Consider the following 25,935-nt stretch of genomic DNA (forward strand, 5'->3'; position numbering starts at 1 on the left):
CTGATTCCCCTGGAGTCTAACTAAGATAGTGTCTATACCATAGAAGAGACAATAAATGCTGGCCAAATGAATGTGTAATTGAATAAATGTATGATGCTAGATGAATAAATGAAAAACACTGTTAAGTTGTTTAACTTATAAAGAGATCTCTGTGCTTTATCATCTCAATGCTCTGAGAAGCTCTGGGATGTCCTTGCTGGTGGCTCAGGGGTAAAGGATCTAAAACCACATCCCTTAACTCCCCCTTTTATTCCCACCACTACCCCTTTCCTCTCACCATACAAACACACTTCTCATCTAACTTCAGCAAGAAAAACTCTAATTTTAAACGTTTATAAAATATGGTGATGCTTTCTTTTTTAAAAAATTGATTCATGAGAGACAGAGAGAGAGAGGCAGAGACACAGGCAGAGGAAGAAGCAGGCTCCATGCACGGAGCCTGATGTGGGACTCGATTCTGGATCCTGGGATCACTCCGTGAGCTGAAGGCAGACGCTCAACCACTGAGCTGCCCTGGTGCCCTATGGTGACACTTTCAAAGAACAATTCAAGTAACAGTTTGATTCACCTGAAAATTTTCCAGAACACTTCTACTATATAAAATAGAGTACACATGTACACGTCTTCTATTTGTTCAACCTTTCTAAAAGTATGCATTAATCTTACCATGTCACGTATGCTACACAGAATGTGGTTTTTGTTTTCATTTGTTCAGTTTTAACGAACAATTATATTTACTGTTTCATAGTTAAAAAACATTTCCATCCTTTAGACCTCATTTTCTCAATTATTCTAAAATTATCTCTCATAATTTACTAACCCTTCCTAAGCTAAAATTAATCACATAACTCTTCCTTAGACTGCCACAGATTTTCAGAATTTACTCAACAAAATGAATCTTCATGAATACAACATACTCCTTTTATTCAACCGACATTAAATTATGACTTCTGCTGTGTCCCCAATAAGTGGGGCAAGGATGAAAATTTGAAGAGTGCTTTAGTTTTTAAAGTGTATTTGCAAAACTGTAGCCAATTTGGTTACTATAAACTGCATATACTTATGATTCCAAAATATTTATAAAAGTTCTCCAAGATTCAGAAAGTAAATGAATTTCACTTGTTTTGTGAGACCAGATACTGATAACCTTCAGTGTTATGCGAGGCTCTAGTCCATAGTTGGCAACCTACGTAAATTTATGCATTTTATTGAGACTCATACACTTACAAAAAAACTGTTCCTTATTCCTGCACCCACTTTTGGGACAGATATATTGTTTTTATTCTCCGAGAACTTCAAGCATTGCCAATAATTATATTGAGGAACACAGTTCCAATGTGTCTGATTCACTAACACAGAGTAGTTACCTCCAAATTTGGGTGTATATTCCTCAGGGTGTGTCTAAGAGGATTACTTCACTGGGGTGCAGGAATACCAACACTAGTACTTTGATGTATATTTATGTTTATCAAAACAGTTAAAGTTCACTAATCATCAATATACTGATTGACATTGGTACCCTCCTTGGTCCACATATCAAAAGTAAGGGTGCTGCCGTGTAGGGGAGGTATTCTGAGGAAACAATAGAAGTCCTACCATGTGAAGGGGTAGTAGTACTATTTTCCCTTTTGTCATTATTTTTTCAGCATATCATGATATATTACAGTTTACATATGCCCTGTCATATTAAATTTATCGATTATGCAGCATAAAGCAATCACCCATTATAAAATGAACACATGAATTAAAAGAATCAGACAATCAACTTGAGATTAGTGATACTACAATCTCAGGTGATAGCAAGAACTGGATGGGCATCCCTACCCCCAGTCCAAGCTCTTCATCAGTTATGTTACAAGATCAAACAATGATAATCCAATTTGCCAAAATGTCAGCCTAAAATATCCAAACTGACAAGATTACTTGAGGGATGAACTTGTATCTACTCTGATCAACTATGATCTGTTAAATAAAACAATGCCATTTCTAAAAGATTATTTAGTCCACTATTATGGTCTTTTTACTTTCCATTTTTAGATATGCTCTACAGAAAGCAGTTCAGCCATATAATTCATACATAAATAAATGAATAGCAGGAGACTTCGATGGAATTTTTTACTAATAAGGTTGCACAATATAAAATCTTTGGAGCCTATTGGTCTGGAGAGTCATACTCTATTTTTACAAGGGTCCAGGCAGAGGACACAAATGGTAGGAATCCCCAAGCCCTCCTATTTCTATAGACAGAGGATGATGACTAGAAAAAAAGACAGCCATTACAGAAATAAGATATTCCTGATTCTATTACACCTGGTAGCATGACTCTCATTTGAGATTCCCACAACAACAATAGGTTCATGAATAATGTGCTTTTACCATCCCCTCCAAAGAACTAAAAAAAAAAAAAAAAAAAAAAAAAGATTAAAAGTAGATGACTATTAATCCCTTTTATTTAGCCTCGTATGTGATAAAGAGGGAATTTGAGAAAGAGATGGAGATTTATTTACTTTTTTTTTTTTAAGAGAGAGGGGGTGCAAGCCAGGAGGGGCAGAGGGAGAAGAAGAGCTAGAACACCAAGCAGGTTCCATGATCAGTGCAGAGTCTGGCATAGGGCTTGATCAGCCTTGAGATCATCATGAGCCGAAATCAAAGGTCGGTTGCTTAACTGACTTAACATTTAACATTCAGTCACATTTTTTTTGTTTTACTTTTTAAAGCTTTATACAAATAAACCTTCAGTGCCTAAGCTTAGTGATAAGTTAGGTTCCATCACTAAAAATGTTAATGTGATTCCTCTTGGGTTTTGAGTCTGGAGATCTGTGTCCTTACAAGTGGGCATGTTAGACAGATGGTTAGGATGAGCCTTTAAAGTCTAGCCACACATCCCTCCCCTGGTCTGGGGAAACTGCATTTCTGCTGATATTTGCAGGCCTTAGGAAGACCAAGAACTGAAATCAGTAACTAGAATTTAAAATAGCACTCTTTAGATCTGAAATTTCCCAGAGGAACATTTTTAATTCAGGCTTAGTGTCTGTTAGCCAAGATTTGCCCTGAACCTGTCATTTGCATCTATGTCCTAATTTTCAGTTCATAAGCCCAGAAATTTTACTATCTTCCAGATTCACATATTCAACATTCATAAAGTATTGGAAAAGACAGAATTGTAAATAGACAATAAAGAAACAGCATGGTGAGCAACATGGTAGAAGTGTGAACAAAGTGTTACAAAAGCACCAAAGGGACAGACCAACGTGGCCCACATGACTCAGGAAAGTTTAGCCTTATGCTGTGTTTTGAATTGGTCTCCAAAGATGACTCAAATGAACAAGGGTAGAGAATTACCCAGAGGGAGTGCACCACATATGCAAAAGTATGGAGGTATTGACAGGAATACTTTCCAGGTGGTTTAATATGGCTGGGAATATGTGGGCAAAGTTAGGGCTCAGAAATGAAGAGAAGATAGGAGAGAGTGGCGGAAGTTAAGGCCAGTAAGACAGATCAAGATGAAATCTTGAGAGGCTTTCAATGTTTCTGGAGAACTTAGGTTTTGTCCTGGGGGACTACAGAACCATCACAGATTTTTAATTATGACAGCAGTTAGATTCTTTTTTTCTTAGAAAGAGTTTTCCATGCATCTATTTCTCATCTATTTTGTAACTTGTGACCCAATATTTACTGAGCTTTGACTGTGTGTTTCTGAACCCCTGACATTTTATCAAGTGGCTGACCCCACATCTCTTCCACTTGGACTTTAGAATATGCTGTCAGTTCTAGCCTCTTGCATTAGTATACCCTGATATCACCACGCCAGTCCTGACCAGCTTACGTTCAAATATATAAATATTTGAATAAACTCTCAATGGTCTAATTCAGAAAATCTTTCAGTATTACACTTTTCAGATTCAAAAATTTATATTTTAATATTTTAGGGACTTAACCATTGTGGAAATGTCTCTAAAGAGAATTGAAACAAAATATAAGTATTTTCTGATTCTAGTAATTTAGGAGAGCAAATTAAGAACAATGTTTTTAATCAGTTTTTTGTTTTATTACTTCTATAAAATCATAATGAAATGAAGTCCCCTCCTACCCTTTGGACGTGAGGCCATGTGTTTATCAACAAGGAGGAGAGTTATTCAGCTGCCACTAAACAACTCTGGTGGCAGCATTGCTGTTAAGAATTTCTTATGTTGAAGTTCAGTATATAGGACTTTGGACTGCAGGAAGTCATAGAGGATAGGATCATTGCAGCAGAAAGAGTTGAATCATTTCTCAAAGTGCGTATGGTCTTACCCCCCACCTCAGGTATCCACCTCGCAATCCTTCACCTTTAGCCCTACTTATAGGCCAACGATCAGGTATAGTCAGGCTGAACTAAGAGAAAAATCAACTTACAGGAACCACTTTATACCTCTTTATTTTTTCTTTCCTTCATTTTTAATGTTTGTAATTTAATTACAGAAACTATCTAAAATATCCTCTACACTGACTTTAAAAGAAGCAAAAGCACTAACCAAAAGGTTCTTAAAGGTAACTAATAGTTGTTAACAAATTCTACACACTCATTATTTAAAAATATTATTTTCACAAAATAACTCCCAAACTTTTCACTCTTTTAAGTGACACTTTGCAGAGATTGGTTTTCTAGAATTTAGCCACACTGGTATATAGTAAAGAAAGCTTTACTGAGACGTCAAAACACCAAGTGGTTACTTTTTAATTTAGCCCAAGGTAGAATTCTGTAGTTTAAAGCCAGTGATCCATTGTGAAATTCAATTTCCCAATTGCTTAATTAATTTATGTATACAATTTAATTATATTTTATATGGTACGCATATCTGAAATGCAGTAAGCTTCCAAATAAAAAGCTAGGACAGGATTCCAAAAATACCTGAGATTTTACGTTTTTCTGAAGACAATCAGCAGACATTTAAAAAATTAATTTTGTTTTACCCATTATGAAGTACCATTAAAAGACCAAAATAGCCACTTCCTTATGAAATATAGAAATTAATAGACTATTCTGCTTCCTCTAGCCCCCCACCAAAGTCCTTGTGAAGCTGCCTCACCCATTTTTGCTCTCTGACTAGCCTCTATTAACATCTGATTGATAATTAACCTAATTTTATTTTTACCATTTATTACTTCTTTGACAAATTTTTAAAAAATAATACTTGGTAGAAATAAATACTAGTGAAAACCATAAAGGACAGCTCTATTATATTAGAAATGAACACACTAGAGTCACACAAAAATTTCTGTACTATCAACCAAGTGACAACAAAATCAGTTGATATTGTGGAAAACTATTTACAGTAACAAAAAAAAAAAGACATTCATTTCTGATGTTTTGACATCAGGGCACTGATACAAATTTTATAATTCTACTAAAAATTAATTTTGAAAATAGTGTTGGTGAAAAGAATACAATTATGAATTGTAAAATTTTGAATGGAAACAACATAGATTTTAAGGTGAATTTGACCTGAACTCACATTGCCACTGTGTCACATATGCATTTGAGCCTAAATTTCTTCATCTGGAAAATATTTGCTCATTCATTTACTCATTCATTTAATAAATATTCACCGACCAACTATGTGGGGAAAGTACTGTACAAAGCTCTGAAAATATATTATGTGTACAATATCTGTACCATGCCCTCCTGGAGCTTACTTTGTAGCTAGGGAAACAAATACTAGATAGCTAATTACACATGTATATGTTTATGTGTAGATTGTTTTGGGTAGTGTAGACATTTTAACAGTATTTATTCTTGTAATCCATGAGCATGGAATGTCTTTCCATTTCTTTGTGTGTCATCTTCACATTTAATGCAATCTCCATCAAAATACCAACAGCATTTTTCACAGAGATGGAACAAATAATCCTAAAATTTTATGGAACCACAAAAGACCCCAATAGCCAATGAAATCTTGAAAAAGAAAAGCAAAGTTGGAGGCATCACAATTTTGGACTTCAAGTTATATTACAAAGCTGTAGTGATCAAAGCTGTAGTATGGTACTGGCACAAAAATAGACATACAAATCAATGAACAGAAAAGAAAACCCAGAAACGAACCCTCAACTATAGGTCAACTCATCTTAGACAAAGCATGAAAGAGTATCCAATGGAAAAAAATACAGTCTCTTCAAGAAATGTTGGGAAAACTGCACAGCAACATGCAAAAGAATGAAACTAGACTACTTTCTTACACTACACACAAAAATAGATTTAAAGTGGATTAAACACCTAAGTGTGAGACATGAAACCATCAAAATCCTACAAGACCGTACAAGCAGTAACCTCTTTGACTTGGGCCATTAGCAACTTCTTTTTAGATGTGTCTCCTGAGGCAAGGGAAACAAAAACTAATGGGACTTTGTAAAAATAAAAGCTCTGCACACCAAAGGAAACAATCAACAAAACTAAAAGGCAACCTACAGAATGGGAGAAGATATTTGCAAGTGACATATCTGATAAAGGATTAATATCAATAATATATAAAGAACTTGTAAAACTCAATAGCCTAAAAATGAATAATACAACTAAAAAATGGGCAGAAGGCATGGATAGACATTTTTCAAAAGAAAACATACAGATGGCTGATAGATACATGAAAATACGTTCAACATCACTCATCATCAGGGAAATACAAGTCAAAATTACAATGAGATATCACCTCAAACCTAACCTCATCAACAACACAAGAAACAACAGATGTTGATGAGGATATGGAAAAAGGAGAACTCTCTTGCAGTGTTGGTAAGAATGCAAACTGGTGCAGCCACTGAAACAGTATGAAGATTCCTCAAAAACTTAAAAATATAACTACTCTACAACCCAGCAATTGCCCTATTAGGTATTTACCCAAAGAATACTAAAATACTAATTCAGGGGAATACATGTACCCTGATGTTTATAGCAGCATTATCAACTATAGCCAAATTATGGAAACAGCACTAGTGTCTATCAATGGATGAATGGATAAAGATGTGATACATATGTCACATATATATATATATATATATATATATGCATAAATGTATATAACAGATATATATAACAGATATATATATACATGCAGCATATATATATATGCATATATATATAACAGAATATTACTTAGCCATAAAAAAAGGAATAAAATCTTGCCATTTGCAATTATGTGGATGGAGCTAAAGAGTATTATGCTAGGTGAAATAAGTCAAAATATATAAAAACAATACCATATAATTTCAGTCATATGTGAAATTTAAGAAACAAAACAAACATGCAAAGGGGAAAATCAAAAAGAGAAAGAGGTAAACCAAGGAACAGAGTTCTAACTATAGAGAACAAACTGATGGTTATCGCAGGGGAGATGAATGGGGAGATGTGTTAAAATTGGTGATAGGGATTAGGGAGTGCACTTATGATGAGCACCAGGTGATGTATATAAGTATTGAATTACTATATTGTATACCTAAAGCTAATATTACACTGTATGTTAACTAATAGGAATCTATTTTTTTCTTTTGAGTTTTTATTTAAATTCCAGTTGGTTAACATACAGTGTAATACTAGTTTCAAGAGTAGAATTTAGTGATTTATCATTTATATACAGTACCCAGTATTCATCACAAGTACCCTCCTTTATACCTATCACGCATTTAACCTATTTTCCTGTCCTCCTCCCTTCCAATAACCTTCAATTTGTTCTCTGTAGTTAAGAACTAGCTGGAATTTATTTTTTGAAGATTATTTATTTACTTATTTGAGAAAGAGAGATTGGACATTAGTCAGGCGGCAAACAGAGAGGGAGAAGGAGAAGCAGTTTCCCTGATAAGCAGGGAGCCAGACTTGGGGCTCAATCCCTGGACCCCAGGATCATGACCACAGCCAATGACAGTTAACTGACTGAGCACCCACGTACCCCAAGAACTAAATGGAATTTAAATAAAAACTTAAATAATATTTACTCATATCTGTCAGAGAAATTCAATATAAAATGTATCTAATAATGCCTGAAACTTAGTAGGTACTCACCACACTCCTAAGCAACCTCCTCTTCTGTATGGTGGATTTCCTCTGAGTGAGGAAGGTAGTCGCAGTTCCGTTTTCTAGACTCTTAAGACCGATAAACGAACCAAGTGATGGTTTTGATCCTACAAAGTATTCAGATTCTTTCAAATGACCTCTATGATGATTCTAAGAACATCCTATAGCTCACTGGAGTAAAGGAAGTTGTATTTTAGAGCCCTACTCAGCCATTTGGCAGGCGAGAGCAAGCTAATAAGAGCCCCAAGCATTCTGTAGGGAAAGCTTCATATGGTAAAGCATATGTTAAGTCAACAATGTTCATATTCCAAACCTCTGAGCCAAATTTCTCAAAAGGAGCTCCTGCCCTAGGAAATAGCTATGTTTCTCAAGCTGTGTGCTCCCTCACAGACTGCTGGGGATGCCCAATCATTCTGTGGTTCCTTATGTGGTAATTATACCTATAGTTTAAACACAGTATTTTCCAAAACATACTTTGAGGGGAAAATCAGTCCTCATAACAAGATACTACCTACCATAACTATAGGTACAAGATTTTTCCCAACCAAAACATTTATATACTTTGTTTGAGAGAAAGACTGGTTACAAAAATAAATAAATAAATATCTTTCCCTTATCCAAGCAATGTATGGAGTATAAATCTTTCCTTTTTTAAAACTTTTTTCTCCCAGAACAGGTTATAATTAATCTCAAGAAACTGAGTAGGTAAGTGTTATTATCCATGTTCAGACTCGTGGCATCTGTCCAAATTTAGTGCATTTCAGTTTTAAAAAGAATCTTCAGAAATACAATTTTTGCCAATCAGCCAATAACTGCCTACACACTGCTTTAAGCACAATTAGCTGAAGCTTTGTTTTTCTTACCCTATATTGGGCTCTCTTGCCCTAAAGTGCTTTGATTCTGCTCAGAAATTATAAAATTATGCTATAAAAAAGCCCTGAATTCTGAAGCTAGAATTATTTTTTGTATAGACAGATAGATGGTAGATGATAGATAAAGATATTTTATGTTAAAACACTTAAATTTTGTGTGATTCAGCCAAATCAAGATCATTCCCTTTTCTAGCCTAAGAAATGCAGGTTTCCACTGGCCATACACAATTGAATCAATTAAATTTTTATGAAACACCGAATTCTGAGAAACGTAAGGACACAGCATAAGGAAATTTTTCATGATTTCTTATGAAATATTTAAGCTGAAATAAAAGCATGATCCATTAACCTTACATCAGAGCTTACACATTATGCAAGATCAGACCAATGGTGACTTCTAGTTTGTGGATAGCAGCACAGAATATTAGGAAGGGTATCTACTGTGGGAGTTTTGGTAAGTCACTTAATATATTTGTACTTGTTTGCTAATTCTAAATGGGGTGATAATTCCTACCTGGCAAAACTAGCTGAGGATTAAGCAATTATTGTATAAACAGCTGTCACATAGTAAATACTCATAAATGGGGGGCATTATGATTTGTTATTGCTAGGATTATTATTGATCTGAATTTGATTTTAAGATCATTTATTTGAGCATCACACCATTTCTTACCAAATATCAGTTCATCACAGGAAAAAAAAAAAGTTCATTGTCAGGAATCCTTGCTACATATCACTCAAGAACTCATAAGTAGGCTAGGTTGTTTTCTATTAAAATGTCATATAAAGCCTCAACAAGATTGGTCAAATCATTAGTTGTCGAATTATTGTAGTCCATGAAGTTGCTATACTTAAGTATTTATTTTTTAATCTGTAGATGGTTGTAGTTTTTGCTTGCTGATCTTTTATAATAAAAAGTAATTAAGGATTGTCTATTTTTTGCAAGGGGTGGGGGTGGAAAGGAGATTGGTATAATTGGATTAATCATTCTGACTTATATTAACATGTATAAAGCTATGATTTGTACTATATCATTAAACATACAGTGCTGAAGAAAGTACACCTAAAATACTAGAATAGATATCCTATAGCAAAAAGAGGATATCTTATCCAACCTAAAGATATACCATAGCAACTAGAGTAAATAAATGAGTGATGTGATAAACTATCTAAAAAATTAAACTTTAAATTTAAATTAACTGCTTTTTTCTCTTATTTTAGTTTGTAAGACTCTGGATTCTTGTAGTGATTATGCATGTGAATACTTTATAATTTACTATAACTTAAAAGAATTATTTTTTAATGTTAAATCTATGGCACTGTCCCATACACCATATCCGTATGGAAATTATAAATTCTAGATAAATACCCAGAGATATTTCCTTTACTTTGTGGAAAGAAAATATTAGTATTGGAAACATTAAATAAATTAAACAGATATTCCTTCTTTTTTTTTTTTTTTCTGAGTAAACCCCAGACCCAGTGTGGAGCCCAACACAGAGCTTGACTCACCACCATGAGATTAAGACCTGAGCTGAGACCAAGAGTCGAATGAGCCACTCAGGAGCCCCCAGATATTTCTTTTTATTTTCTTATACAGATGTATTCCATCTTGTAAATGAGAAGTTCTGCATTATTTGACTATAAACTCAGAAGGAAAACAGTTAATTTCTTATTTAACATCACAAATGTAAATTGAAAAAATGAAAGTCTCAACATTAACTAAAAGTGTGTATATATATATATATATATATACACATATATGTATATGTATATTTTTTCCTTTCTGTTGCCACTTCAAGTACCCAAGTGTAGATTTGTGTTTCCCCCTGTTCAGTTTACTATGTCTCTCTGCCTCAGAGTTGTTGTTGTTTTTTTTAATCTATGTTCTCCCTGCCAGTCGAGATTTCACACAGACTACAAGGTTATCCATCCTAGACCCCAGTTGATGCTCATAAGCAATCTTGCCAAAGCCATCAATTACTTTCACTGCCTCCCATATGAATTCCAGATGTTATAGCTTTGGCAATCTGAACCCAGAATATCTTCTCTTCCTTTCAAAAAGCAATTCTTTCCAAAACCTGTTCCTCAAACACTTGTCTAGTCATCTTTCAAAAAGGAAAGGAAATGAGTTGGGAAGAATTGCATTCTAACACTTACCCTGGCTTCCACTAATGTAATAACTTTAGGAAAGGTTTAATAAGTTCTATAGTAAAGAGATCTTTTTTTTTTTCTTTAAATCTAGCATACTAGCATTTTCTTTACTAGTTTGACTTCAAACAAAACTGACGTAGTTACTCTCTTCTCCAAAAAAATAATTATTGTGTTCTACACACACACACTTTAGGAAATTCTGTTCTTAAGGTTACCCTGTGCTTCAGACAAGTCAAACACCTGTCCATTCTTTGATTACACTTGTGCTTGGACACACAGTGCCACATTCCCATGTTGTCTGCTCCATCTATAACACTTTAGCTTCTTTTCTCTACCTAGTGACTTCTGCATATATTTCATTTCTACCACTATGTTGGAGGTTTTTTGAGCTCCAGATTGCATCTACTTAATTTTGTAAAATCTTTCAGAATGTCATATATACAGCAGAGATTTTATTCTTTGTAACCTGAGTGAATGCAGTCATAGTTTTCATAGCAAAGGCCCTTGGGGAGGAAACATGAGAATTAATGGAGTCAGGAATGGACACTGAAAATCATGGGGAGAGATAATGCCTGAGAGAGCATTATGTAAGTCAAGAGAAGAATCATGTTTGTATGCCTGATGGTGGAATGAGATGCAAGTAGAGTTCCATGGCTTGCAATGTAGAGGAAAAAAAGGAGCAAAACTAGCAAAAGAACTATATTACAATAGCTTCTTCCAAAAGGGGACATTTTTTGGAATAGATAGGAATTTTAAAGAAATAATTTCCAGATTCTCAATTTCTGTATGTATTCTGTTCCAACCCTAACATGCTGGTGGAGCCACTGAAGTTCAGGTTCTCCCTAAGGTTCCCCCTTTCCCTTCACACTCATCAGCTTTCCACATGACAAAAGAATGTCACAGCTCTCCTGTGGCTCATTGCCTCCCAAGGTATAAATCTTCCAGCAGCAAAGGAACAACTTTACTACTGCTTTAATCAAGGCATCATAACTAATCTTCCCACCCATCCATATAATTTGACATCTTATATTTCATAGTTACATATGAAAGTTTAAAATATGTTTATACTGTTTTGACCAATTATATATTAATATTTGCAATGATAACTCAAAAAAAGAAAAAAGTTTAATAGTTAAAGCCTTTTGTTATACGAAAAAAATAATTTCAATTTATAAATGATTTTTGTCACAGAGAAGTATGATAGGGTGATCAATAAAAATCTTTCAAGCATAAAAAGTATATTACATTAGGATAAAATTCTTTGCAGAAAGTAAAATGAAAGTACAATTCAAGGAGAAAAAAGAACAATGTAAAGTTTCCAACTATTACATTAGATCTTATATAAATACAAAATATGTAGATAATGGTTACCAAACTACTTATAATTTGGGGGTATTGCTTTAAGATATTGAAAAGAAAGATGAAAACTTTAATTTCTTAATGTTAATACTTATGCTGGTAATTATATACTTTTTAACTATTTCAAAAATATCAGTTGATTATGAAAAACTGTAAATATCTACTTAAAAATGTATGATAGGTACATTTTTTTTAAGTTGTTTTTAGATATGTGTAGGCAAGAAAGACACCACAGGCTTAAGGCTAAATAAAAGGAAAAGTTTTTAGCCTAAAGGCCACTACCTTACCTCTAGATTGGGGGCGGTGGGGGAGTGGGGAATGAAGACAAGATACAGCTGCTGATTATTTGTCCACACATATACACACAGACTCCTCTCCCTCATTACACCTAACCCCATCCTTGCCTCTCTCCTCCACTAGCTCCATTTCTGTCATACCTGGTAGTTAAAGCCAATGATTTCATTAAATTACAAGAATAAAAGACCAGGAACATTAAATTACTCCAGAGCAATGACCCATGGGCTGTCACCCTGTCTCCACCCTAGAAGGACCCCTGCTTATGTAGCTAGAGGATGCAGCAGGAAATGGAGACCCCCAAGGAAGGGGCAACGAGGGCATTGACCAGGAGGGAGAGGTCCATAAGAGAGTGCACTTGGGTTAAGTGTGCAAAAAGGACTTTGAGTGAGGTCAGAAGCAAGCCACTTCAGAGGCTGACCAGCCTTAGAGATGACACTATGACTAGAGGTAGCAAGCAGCTTCACACAAGGCCTTGAAAGGTGGAGCAACCTATATAGGCTATGTGGACAGATGCAGTGGAACACTTGTGAGCCCCCTGGGGCCTTGTGAGGAACGAGTGACTTGGGTTCAGTGATCCAGAACAGAGCACTGAGCCAGAAGACATGATGATAAGGTCCTGAGGCCACAGCCTATGTCCTCTGACTGTTACTGACTCAAGCTGAAGACATCCATGGTTGTATGGGCCACATGTAACATCTAGTTCTGAAAACCCCCTTTAGAATCACTTTCACTCTGTCCTCTTCAGTTGTAGTGTCAAAATCACAGAGAGGGCTGGGAAAATATTTACTTAATTAAGGTTTAAACATGGACAATTAAAAATAGGCTTAAATATTAGTTTTTCATGTTGATTTTCCACATTAATCAAATTTTGAAGATAATTTCTCCATCAACTTCGTTTATCTGGGTAAATCAGTCTGCTTCCACCTGAGGAGAAAATACCAGACCACAACACATTTAGGCCCATTTTCAGATTACAGGCTTGCAGATTCAGTCCTATCAATGGCCATGTGGCCAGAAACAATGGGAAGTGTGATCCAAGTGTTTAATATCATCAAAATATGTCATCAAAATGCTCTCGTCTCTTACTCATGCACAAATACATGCATTTTCAGGTACTTGCCAAGATGTAAAATTATTTAAAATGGTTGAAAGTTATTTCTCCACATAAAATAGTCAAGAAAGTAGGCTTTTGAAATTTATTTCTGGCCAAAGGAAAGTCCTCCAGAGTTCCCTTGGATAAATCTTTGTCTATGCCTGGAAACTGTGTGCTTGCTATGACTTGAAGAAATGAGAACTCCCTTGGAATCAGATGACCTCAATTCCAACTCAGCTCCACCATTTATTATTTGTGTTACCTTAGCACCTCAAATAATTCTTCTATAAAATGAAGATAGTGTCTGCCTCAAGGGAATGTTAAATAAGAATACAAGTAAAATTGGAGCCAATGTTAATTCCTTTCTTTTCTTTTTTTTTTTTGACATTGGAAAAGTATTATCACAGCATTAAATGCTTGGATTTGAATTGGTCTCCACCTGAGAGCAAAAGAACAATAAGATGAAATATAAAGATAAAAAAAAAATAAGGATATTCTTGTGGGTTCAGCAAAAAGACCAACTTAAAAAAAAAACCTACAAATTATATGAATCTAGGTTAATTGTTCAGGAGTTTTTTCTGGTTTTAGAAACTTAAATCACTTCCATTCATGAATATTAATCCAAATACATCTAATTTAGCCTAAATTGATCTCCCAACATAAATACATGAGTCATATAATGAGTCACATGAGTATTAATTTTTTTTAAATGAAAAAAATACCAAGAGGATGATTTGATTTTAAGGAACTCGTTTTATTTTTTAGAGAGCAACTAAAGACTATAGACATGCCAGTGGAAATATTCTGGGTAATAAATAATAATGGGGATAATAATGATAGTGTTAATAGTGAAAATTTACCTAAGACTCACTGGTACTTATGTTCCAGGTACTGAGGGCTAAGTATGTTACAGGCACTGGGGGACAATTTTACTTACATTAATTCCTTCCAACCTCACAACAATCTTACACAATAGCCATTGTTGTTTTGTTGTTGTTCCCACTGTAAGAATGAAAAACACGGGGCCCAGAAAGTTCTTCCAATAAGCAAAGAGAGGAGCTGGGAAGTAACCCTAAAATCTGCCTAATCACTAGTTCGTAACTTACGGGAAATAGTGGACTTGAGAAAATTGGAAATAAAAAGTAACCTGCCAAAGGAACTTTCCTTCTGATTCTCTTTTTACTCCACATCCCCACGGCACAGATATAAGCACAGATCTTTTGTTAGAGCTAAAAAAAGGAGCATATTCTGCTTAAATCAATTTTATTAGTACAAATTTAGTTACCCTTTTAGCAGTATGATTTGAAACACTTAGGGAAATAAAAACACTGATAAGATTTTCATTGCTGTTTTTGTTTTTACTGGTGAGAAAGATAGTCAATGAGATACAAATTGAGAAATTTTAAAATGTACACCTATTTTTATTTTATTATGCTAAGTAAACCCTTTAGCATATTATGAAATACATGTTATAATGATAGGTTCACATCTACCAAGTCAGCATATAAAATGGTAGCAATTTTCCATAATACTCAAGATATGAAAAGTTAGAGGACGAGTAAAGTCTTGGCTTTATTATTATTGTTGCTGTTACTTCCATTTCAGAATTTATGGTACTTTTCTCAGAAAATGCAGCCTGTTTAAGAAAGTGGATCCTATCTGCCGTGAACAAAGGAATCATTTCTAATCCATGCCGACGATTTTAATATGATCATCAGATACTCAGTGACATCTGAAGAACTCTGCTTGCAAGACCATCAAATTCTACACTAGCACTTAGAAGCCCTCTCCAACTTCTTACCTCCATCAACACCAGTGGGTCTCAAGCCATCATATACTCACATATTTATAGAAAAGGAGTAACGGAGGTTGATTATTTTATCCGGGGGTTGGGGGTAGGAGGGGAATCCTCAAAGCAATATCATATCCATTTCAAGGAATCAGCTCAAATCTAACAGAACAACTGCATAGCTATGGTAATCATAAAAGCAACAACCAAAAGAACATTATTTAACATCATAACCACCATTTGGACTTCACCTAAAATTCTGAAAGACAGTATCTACTTTGGATCTACACCATACTCAAAACGCTGTCAATTGTCAAGCAATTTTTGGTGCCTGCCATGTGCCAGTGATGATACAGGCACCAGGATCAAGTGGATAATTAGCAGACACAGTCTCAGACCCCTTGGAATTTATGGCCTATGTCTGTTCACCATGATGGAGACTGGATTCTGTCTGGAAGACCAAGAAATGGTGAACACTGGTAAGATGACATAGCAAGGTAAGAGAAACAGGACAGACGAGATGGTCAGAAACAAGTGAGAATGAGATAACGGAATACATTTGAAAGTGAAAAACAGAAAAGTGTCCCCAAAGACTCAGGAATACCCAGCATCGCCTTATTCAGTGATCTGAGAATACCCTTCTTATAACTTTTTTATAATACCAAAACCTTTCATTATTATGACAATCTTCATGAGGAGCCTAACTTTATATTCTTAGATTAATATTTATAGTTTCCAAGGCAAATAGTAAGTTCCCATATTTTATTATATTATCTTTCTTTTTCATTAAAAGTAACATGTACAGAGATCAGGATCTAACAATGAGGTGACAAAAAGTGAAAAATTGTAAATGTCAGCTCCTTATGAGCCTTGAAGCTTAATGACTGATTCTGCACCAACAGTGTGTGTACACAATATATACAACATACGTGTATTTTAATTAATCATGTATCATCTGAATTGTATTTGAGAAAAGTACTGTAAGCAAGAATAAACAAAACTACTTTTGTGTAGCTATAAAAATCACTTATTTCTAAATAGTTTTTACAATTAAATATGTATATTATGTAATATAGTGATTAACTGTATATTATATACTTTCTATATTTAGCAGTTAGAAGTCATGATTATTTACAAAAGAACGTTTTTAGTCATTAGATGACTATGTCATTTAATTTATTAAAATGTTCAAACATCTTTACTGTAATGAAATTGCTTTATAGCATATATAATATTTCCTCCATTCCTTTATAAACTTTTCTTTGATTAATATTTAGAAAAAGTAATTTTACTCTTAGTATTTATTTTAAGTTATTTGTGAAAATAATGTTTTTTGGTCTTTTTTTTTTTAGCATTTTATTTATGTACTGAGAGACACACAGAGAGTGGCAGAGACATAGACAGAGGGAGAAGCAGGCTCCATGCAGGAAGCCCAATGTGGGACTCGATCCTGGGACTCTGGGATCACGCCCTGAGCCAAAGGCAGATGCCTAACCACTGAGGCACCCGGGCATCCTGTGAAAATAATGTTAAATCTTGGTCTCAGCCAAAAATTTCATGTAGTTTGCTTTATCAATAATTATGGAAACTGTGACTAAAATGGGTGACCATCATATAACACAACATAAGCTCAGTGTCTGTGGTATGGTATCAATGATGATTTAAAATGGGATTCCCTGGCAATGGATAACTGAGATAAAATCAGTGCTGGAAATTGAATGGTAAATGAAATAGGCATGATAGCTGACATCCTAGAGAGTTCAGCCTAATAAGAGGAATAGCACTACCAGTATGGATCTCTATATTAGGAAATTATGAAAAGGACATAAATGATCACTGAAGACTCAAACTTTAACCTATATACTATACATAGTTTATGAAATATTTCATATAAGATATAACTGTGGCATTATCTCTTAAAATACTGTGGAATTGGTATTACTCCAAGCCTGTCTCATTAGTACATATTTCTAAAATATCACTGGTTTTAAGATATATAATTTTTTAAAGATGATTGATTGATTTAGAGAGCGAGCATACATGTGAGTTGGGGAAGGGGCAGAGGGAGAGAATCTTCAAGCAGACTCCCTGCTGAGCATAGAGCCTGATATGAGGCTCAATCTCAATCCATGAGATTATGACTTGAGCTGAAACCAAGAGTCCAACACTTAACCAACTAAGCCCCCCAGGTGCCTCTAAGATGTATAATTTTTTAATGTTCTTTTAAGAATAAAAAATACTGCCAATTAAAGATGGACATCCTTGTTTGTAAGATACAACCCATTCTCAAAAGTATTAAAGTTTGAAAAATGTGCCCTTTGGGATAAGTGAAATCTGATAAAGAAAATCTCACTCAGATCTCCTGCTGATCTAGACTTTTCATCATTAATCCCTCCTCAGTGTCCTAAATTGGTTCACATCCCATACCCAGTTGTCAGACTAGTGACATCCGTGCAACAAATGGTCTTTACTAAATTCTGCATAGTGTACCCCTCTTTTCGCAATAGATCAACATGGCCACTTCAGAGAGCATCCTTAATCACACACAGTTCTATGCCTTTTCCACGACTGATTCTAATATCTATATCACAGGTCTGTATAATATTGAGACTAAGAAAGCTAAGGCTTTTCTGAAATACTTCCTGTCAAATGTTTTGTTAGAGTATTACCCATCTAGTGGACTGTTGTCACAAAAGTAATGCTGGAATGACTGAAAGAAAGAAAAGAAAACAAGTTACTGGAAATAAAAGAGACAAGAACATGTGGCATAAATTAAGGAGAGGCAGAGAAGAAAATATAAGCTTCCCATGTCCTAAGATCTCCATAAGGCTCCCTGCTGACCATCATACAACTTAGGGGTTGAAAAGATCCTGTCTTCAGATTTTCCATACCTTCTTATCCTCTAACCTACCACTGACTATACTAAAGATCCTAGATTTGTGGTATCTGTCCAAATGATGCAATAACCAGTACAAGTCCAGCACATTCCTGAGTAATTGCTGCAAGACCAAGCAAAACAAAGGTCAATTCCCCAGATATAACATCCCCAAACAGAATTATATATTTGAGCTAAAAATGGCTTCTTTATCCTTTTATATATTTTACCTTTCAATTCTGGTTTTGTTCTTGTTCTTGTTTGTAGGAAAAGAACATCTATTACCAGGTGCTCTCTCACTAAACAGGCACTGAAAACTTTATTATATCTAATATGACACAAGTGAGCAATGTCCTGTCCACAACATTAAGAAAAGAGTGTTAGGAGTACCCGGTGGCTTAGTTGGCTAAGCGTTTGTTTCAGCTCAGGTCATGATCCCAGGTTCTTGCTCAACGGGGAGCCTGTTCCTTCTGCCCCTCCTCCTGCTTGTGTTCTCTTTCTTTCTCTCTCTCTCTCTAATAAATAAATAAAATATTGTTTAAAAAGGGTGTTAGTATTTTCATATCTAACCATTCGAAGTCTATTTATAATTGGAATAATCTACACAATTCAAAGTGTGGAGCACACTGGCTGCTGGAGTTTTGATCCCTAGCTAGAATTTACTGATATTCTAACAGCATTTTGTGAAAGAGGGAAGAAAGTAGTCATTTTGAATCACAGAAAGTTCACTTCTAGCACCTACCCAGAAACATCTGTAAAATAGTTAATGAGGGAGAAAACATGTCTCACAAGGAAGGATGTTGCCTCTGAACTCTCAGTTCTGTTCAAGAAAACTAATCATTAGGAATAAATACCTATACTTTTTATTTTTAGCTTTATTGAGGAGAAACCTATTATTTCTTTAACTCCCCAAGTGAGACAAAAAATACTTATACTCTAACATAAACAATTCTACTGATTTTTCAAATTGTGGGGAAATACCTATGTTTTATTGCAAATGGAGAATAAATTATGAATCACATATGTAAAAAATTATTTCTATTTCCAAAGTTCTACATGGTTACAGATAAGACAAGGACAATCTGCTTTTATGTACAGTGCCTGGAAAGCATTTTCCTGGAAAGGAAAGTCCTGAGAGGATTCTGGCACAGTTGTGCTCACCTGTATGTGTCACTCTGGAGCAGCAGCAGTGGGGGATATTTTAATTGTCATCTTCTCACACCTCTGCCCTGGGGGAAAAAGTCAGCAATAACCAAACTACATGGGATGATTTCCAAAAAGAAAGGAGAGAGCAGACACTAGAAGGATGTTGGACAGACATAAACAATGGAGGTTCTCAAAAAAAAGATGTTTCAGTGATATGGGTCTATCATCAAATCTAAATCCCCTGCATGTCACTTGAGTGTCTTCTATTTACTGCGCTAGCCTGACAAGAGACAGTATGGTAATACTTCCTTCCAATGTCAGCCCGTGAATAGCCCCCATACATCTTTTGTGATAGATGGCACATCATAACCCAAACATTCAGAGATCAGCAACCTCTACCCCAGATTCCAGTCACATCGTTGGCTTAATATTTCTAACTAGTGTTGACTCCTGAATCATGGAGTAGAAACATAGCAATGTATTAACTACTATTGACTAATTATCATTAAGTAAGAATTGAAATAAAATCTATTTTCTATGACTTAGATGCTTATTTCAGACCTATAGTATGCCCCCTTAGTTTTTTCAGTTTTATTGGGTTTTATTTCATAATAAATCGACCATCCTTTACACTGAATGCTGAAGGTATTTTTAATCTTTGCCTTAATTAAAAATGCATATATGGTACATTGAAAATGATATGAAACACCAAAAATCTACTGAGATTCATAGGAATATGTCATATTTCCTACCTTCTAAGAAAGCTAGCCTAAATAGTTAATGTACATTAAATTTGTTTTGGGGTGACTGGCTGGCTCAGTCAAAAGGGTAACTCAACCTCAGATTCATGAATTCGAGCCCCACACTGGGTGTAGAGATTATTTAAATAAATAAAACTTTAAATATACATATATACATGTATATATATATACTTATATATGTGTGTATATATATGTTTTTTTAAAGTATATATAAATATATGCTTTTTAAGAGCTATTTAGAGCTATCATTGGGAAAAAATGAAATATAAACAGGAAGACACTAAAAATTAACATAGTTTCTAAGTAGGATTAATTATTATTAACAGACTACTCACTGGCAGCTCAAATCCAATTTCTGTTACGGGCTGCAAATATTCATTAACATTGATATAATAAGAGTATAAAAATCCACTCTTTCTTTTCCATATTGATGCAGCTCTTAGAATTATAGTTTACACTTTAGACAATTAAAAATGCAAGAATTTTATCTTATATTTATCTGTTAAGATGGCTTTAGCATTGAGAAATAAAAAATCACTAACTTAAATTGGCTTAAATATTAAAGAATTTACTGACTCATCTACCTGAAATACTAAAGTAGGGTAGGCCTTTAATTTGACTTAATTAAGAGACTTCTCTACACTCTTTTACTGTTCAGCATCTTGTTCAGACTGCAGAAGTCTGGGCATTACATCTTTGCAGGACAACATGGAGAAGAGAAGAAATCATTTCCCTGAATAGCAAGTTTTCCCTTAGTAGTAAGACCAACTTTTCCAGAAGCCTTCAGCAAATTTTCTACGTACTCTTTAGCCCAAATTGTATCAAAGATTCATTTCTACACTAATCATTGATAAACATAATGAATAAGTCATTTTTACCCCTAGAGCTTGACAAAAGGTCAGCTAGTCTTTACAGTAATGAACTGCATTAAATCAAACTTCTTATAGGAAGGAAAGAGGAGGAAATGGATATTGCTTCATCCTATTGCCCTAGGATGAAATTCAAATGATGTAATATTTTGCTAAAGAACACGAATGGAACTGTGTAACTTAGAAGGGTGTTTTGGGGCGCCCTGGTGGCTCAGTCAGTTGACCATCCAACCCTTGGTATCAGCTCAGGTCATGATTTCTGGGGCCATGAAATCAAGCCCCACATTGGGCTCTGTACTGGGCAGAAAGTCTGCTTAGGATTCTCTCTCTACCTCTTCCTCTGCACTTGCCCTCACTCACACGAGCTCTCTCTCTCTCTCTCTGTGTCAATAAATAAATAAATAAATCTTAAGAAAAAAAGAAAAAAGTGTTCAGTATGTTGGCTTTTCTGACATCTTGAATGCTACATTACCTGAACTGACCATGGGATTTATTATAAGCATCATCCTTGAATCTTGCCAACAGCTAGCATGAATCTGTATTTGGGTGACATGTAGAAAAGGTCAGCCACCCTCTCCATTGTTCTCTGGGTCATCTACATAAAATATTCTCTATTTGGCCAATTTTTTTCATGGAAATTTGAATTAGCAATAATTATGCCTCAGAAAACCTCATTGGCTATGATACTGGGCAAAGCTAGTTCATGGAAATTTCAGAAAAATAACAATGTATTCAGCTTCAACTTGTGGAGAAAAAATTTTCAGTATAAGAATAATATTATCATTTAAAAATATTGACAATAAAATTTAAAAATAATTAGTAATCCAACCTCTCTAACTCAATCTTTATTAAAACTGGTCTTCTTTTTTTTACTAATACATTATAAACTTCTCTATATATTGTTATGTAGTTCAGACCTCTATTCTTAAAACTTACATAAAATTTTGACAAGTACATGTACATAATATAATTGACAATAATGAAGTGGAAAAAATAAGCAAAATATTGGCTGTTTCCTACATTTATCATTACTTTCACAACTTGAAGGAGTTAATTCCTTGTTTTCAACCTATCCTAGAAACAAGGTCATTGTTCCCATAAAACAAGATGGCAGCATGACTGCCTTTCTCTCCATCTGAACACCACCTTTAAACAATAAACTATAGATCCAGATAAGGGAAAGAATTTCATGATACAGCACAAACAAACATGCTATATTTGAATGCCAGAAAAATCAAGAACCTTAAGAAGGAAGGTGTACTACACTGTGAATCAAAAGATATACTGCAGTGCAAATGCTTGGGAAATCTCATAGAAGCCTCTTATCCTCTCTTTTTATTTATTTATTTATTTTTAATTATTTATTTATTATTTATTTATTTATTTATTTATTTATTTATGATAGTCACAGAGATAGAGAGAGAGAGAGAGGCAGAGACATAGGCAGAGGGAGAAGCAGGCTCCATGCACCGGGAGCCCGACGTGGGACTCGATCCCGGGTCTCCAGGATCGCGCCCTGGGCCAAAGGCAGGCGCCAAACCACTGCACCACCCAGGGATCCCCTATCCTCTCTTTTTAAAAAGGTTTTATATATTCAATTGATAGAGAGTGAGCATGAGTGGGGCAGTTGGGGGAGACAGAAGGAAAAGCAGCAGCAGATTCTCTGCTGAGCAGGCACCAGTTTTGGGGCTTGATCCCAGGACTCTGGGATCATGACCTGAGCAGAAGGCAGACACTTAACCAATTAACCCATCCAGGTGCCCCTGACGCCTCTTACCCTCTTTATTTTTTTTTTTTTTCTCTTACCCTCTTTAAATTTAGTTCATTCATATGACATATTGTTCAGGTATAAAATGAGAAGAATAATCACTGCCCCTACTTGCTGCCACAAGATAGGGAGATTGTTTGATAGTGTTTTTTAATTTTTTAAAGAATATTTATTTTTCTGGTAACAAAAATAATACATGTTCATTGCACAAGCTTTTAAAAATCCAGGAAAAAATGTACAAAAGTAAATGTAAGCTAACCATAAACCTACTATTCAAAGATAACATTCTAATATATTCTTTAATGTTGTTTCTACAATTTGTATTTTTAATAGCATGAAATTTGATATAGTTCTGTACACTCTCTTTGACACTTCACATTGTGAGTGTGGATTTCAAGCCATAGGATATGAATCTAAAATTGAATGACATGTTATGATAGCGCATTATGACAGGGTAACAAATCAAAGAATGATCTTCAATATATCTGCATCAAATAATTCTCTATTATGTAGGCAAAACAAATTCCTCTGATGTAGCCACCAGGCAATAGCCACAAAGACAGTAGTTTCCTGATGTTGTTGCACTCTTCCCCAAGAAATACTCAAAATGCAGGGCCACAGTAGGTCAGCAGGAATGGGCTCATGGCCAAGTAATACTGAATAGCCCTATATATGCACAATATAGAAAGGATGATCATCTGTATATTCTAAGCACAACAGTTCTAAGTGAAAACTCTAGAGTCACAACCCCATACAACACCTGCCTGCCCAACAGTGGAGCACTCACCAAGAGGAGTGTACACCACCTCAAGATATCTAGTCCAAAAGACTCTCTCCCAGTTGCCCAGCTTGAATCTGATCTCTCTTCGTTCTAGAAACTAGAGTCACCTGTCCCCACTCACCAATCTGACAAAATGTTTTATGTAGTATCAGCCTTAGAAAAGACAGGGCAAAGAACCAGAAACCTATTGGTTTGAAAATAAAACTTTTCCATTACTTGTGGATACCTTTACATTTCATGTAGAGGGTTGAGATCCTGGACAAGCAGTCTAGAAATAAAGTAGAATATTATCTTTGTATTTGCTTCTATAAAATGATGTGGGCTTCTTCCTATAATTCAGGGAAATATTCCCTGGTCTGTGTGCACCTGGGTGTGACAACTGCCAATCCAAAAAATATACATAGTTTTCCTTCCCACACAGTTGACAGTGATGTGGATGTTTCTGTGTGAGAATGTAATGCAGCTGAAACATCAATATCTTCAACCCTATCTCTCCCTTGATCTACTTTTGTAATGCTATACTTTCATCAATTTCGGTTGAGCATGTGTGCGTAGTCTACTCTCCTGGATTGGAACTTCTCTTTTGTTTCATTTTTACTGTGACCACTCATAAAAGTTGCATGGTAATATCTGGAATCAGAAATGGAGACTCTGGGACACCTGGGTGGCTTAGGAGTTGAGCATCTACCTTCAGCTCAGGATGTGATCCCAGAGTCCTGGAATGCAGTCCAGCATCAGGCTCACCATAGGGAGCCTGCTTCTCCCTCTGCCTGTATCTCTGTCTCTTTCTCTGTGTCTCTCATGAATAAATAAATAAAATCTTTAAAAAAAAAAAAAAAAAGAACTAGAGACTCTGTCTTCACCCCATCAAGTAGTTGTATAACTTTAGGTAAGTGACTGAATGTCACTAAGCCTCAATTTCCTTATGTTAAATGAAGTGAATAATGCCAAACCTTTTTATGTTAGAGTTATTTTAAGGTCCCAGTGAGATAATGCTTATGTGAAAGCTCACCCATTAAAATACAAATATAATCATAGCTTCCATGTTAAATCCTTGAATGACTTCAATCTCAGTTTAGAATAAGCTCCAAAATATGGACTGATGGAGTCCTCATTATCCTGCCTGATTTCTATCTAGCTTCATCTCTTGCATCTCTGTTCTGGCACTTGACCTTCTAGATACACGGCTCACTTCATGGAGTCATTTCACTTTCAAATATGAAATAGGGGGAAAAAGTTAATTTGACTACCTTTTGAAAACATCTGCTACCTCATGGCAAGTTCTTCCAAAGCTTGCCTCCAAAATGGTCTTTTAGGGTATGAATCACAGCTGCCAAAACTTTTGCATGCTGTTCTGCAATACTGAGCAAGATCCTTTGAACACCAAAAATGCAATATTAATATCAGTGATCTTGATATCATGATTTTATGTCTGGCCTTCATAAAAGATGATTTACTCATTTCAAAACTGTTCCTAAATCAACAGGTGTTGTGCCCTGTTCAGCTAATTCAGAGTGGAGTCAACAGCAGACGGATAAACAGCTTGGCATCTGGCTTTGGCCCTACTGCAGAATTGCCAAGAGAAACCCAAGCATCCTGCATCACCTGCCTTTTCAAAGGCTTCTGTTGTCATACGAATGGCTCATTTTGTGACTCCAGCAATGCTTGAAATTGGCTGTCTGGTATCACAGAATGCCTGACCCTGACCAGGGGGCAAATGTCAAACCATGCCAGAATGCGCAGCTTGGTTTCAAAATGACTGGCAAAATTCACTTCTTAGAAGGGCATTGTGTTGGTTTGGTGCCAAGAACTATGGAAAAGTATTCCATATTCAATTTGAAACTTCACTTTGCTACTTGCTAGTCAGCCATTGTAAATACTGAAGTTATAGAATTGCACCTCCTATTTATCCTTTCTCCTACTTGTTTTTGCCACCATTCATCAAAATCTCTAGTGGAAAGAAAAAGCAATTGATATAGTCAATCTAGAAGCAGAACTTGAAATAGATTTTCTTGGGCAAGTGATCTATTGAGATAGGGTAGGGGGAGAAGCTGGATAATGATGTAGCTCAGTCTAGTTCCACAGAGTGCTTGGGAGCATGAATTGAACCTCATGGGTTGTGTCAACTAG

The sequence above is a fragment of the Vulpes lagopus genome, chromosome 13 (genome assembly GCF_018345385.1).
Source record: "Vulpes lagopus strain Blue_001 chromosome 13, ASM1834538v1, whole genome shotgun sequence".
In the NCBI taxonomy this organism is placed as follows: Eukaryota; Metazoa; Chordata; class Mammalia; order Carnivora; family Canidae; genus Vulpes; species Vulpes lagopus.